Below are 1,314 nucleotides of genomic sequence, written 5' to 3'. Positions count from 1 at the left end.
AATTTAGAAACATGCATACAAGTGTATTAGGGATAGCTTTTTTTTTAGAGTGATTGGAAATTTTTAAGCGTCTTAAGCCTGAAAATTTTCTCGTAGTAGAACTTGTACCGCAGAAAGGCTACTTAACTTTTAGATATTTTTCAGTCTCTACAACAAACATTGTTTTCTGGGATACAAAACCAGAGTCATGCAAGGTAATCATGAATTCCACTGCAAAGTGTTCACTTTCATAACTCGCATGAGAAACAAAATATGGATTACTATATTCTTAAGAGATTTTTTTTTTAAAGCAACTACAAACCTATGTTTTGGGATAGGCAGAAAAATACCAAAAAAATCTACGAATGCGTGGGTTACAGACTTGGCTACATTTCTCATCTCTTACCCACAGAAAGGAAAGTTTCACTTCTGTAAATATTTCTCTACGAATTACACTACATAATATTGTGGGTTAGAAATGATCGAAATGGAGTTATAATTATAATTTTTACACCAATTTTAAAAGTTGATAAGCAGGTGTGCTCTCAACACCTGAAAGGTGCCTGCACGTCTTGATGGTTATAATGGCCCAACTTTACGGGTCTCTCAGCTATGCTATGGTTGGTATGACCGGCTGAACGCCACTTGATAAACCCAAAATCTATCCATACACAGCTTACCAGCTAGTAGTATTGAAATATACACTAATATATTCTTTATCTTTCAAAAGGTACGAAAGTTTTCGGTAACGCAAATTCAAAATATGGCATATTTTGTTATACATATTTGTTAGTGAATGGGCATAAATATCAATTTTGGCAGAGTATGACTGCAATAATTAGTTGTTTTATACAAAACTAGTTTAATTTCTTGAAATGCCGAAATACAAGAGTTTTAATACTCATATGCGTATACCATATATTACGGAACAATGACATTTTTTCCGAGTATTCATTTTTCAATCCAAAAAAAATTGTTCATTAAAATACTTTACAAACCACTAGTTCATAGATGCTATACTCACAAAATACGACTAACTTACTTTTAATTAGTACCACTTATTAACGTTATCTATAGTTAAATAAAGCGGCTTCATTCTAATTTAAGAACAACGACATTTTGTTTTTCATCCGAAACAACTTTGTTTAACAGTTTAAAAATCGCATCTTTTTTTCTTCGTCTTGTAACTTGTTACTAAACATTTTTTTTTCATCCGAAACAACTTTGTTTAACAGTTTAAATATCGCATCTTTTTTTTTCTTCGTCTTGTAACTTATTACTAAACATTTTGTTTTCATCCGAGACAACTTTGTTTAACAGTTTAAAAATCGCATC

General features: G+C 31.3%; 1 protein-coding gene across 4 annotated transcripts in view; it reads left to right on the top strand.

The window, feature by feature from the left end:
• Window positions 1–1,314, top strand: part of LOC106464936 (dual 3',5'-cyclic-AMP and -GMP phosphodiesterase 11A-like) — a 103,148-nt gene that overhangs the window by 60,192 nt on the left and 41,642 nt on the right. The window lies entirely within an intron of this gene.

This window comes from Limulus polyphemus, unplaced genomic scaffold, assembly GCF_000517525.1.
Source record: "Limulus polyphemus unplaced genomic scaffold, Limulus_polyphemus-2.1.2 Scaffold1789, whole genome shotgun sequence".
NCBI lineage: Eukaryota > Metazoa > Arthropoda > Merostomata > Xiphosura > Limulidae > Limulus > Limulus polyphemus.
The sequence above is the reverse complement of the archived record's forward strand: the minus strand, read 5'-3'. Positions and strand labels throughout refer to the sequence as shown.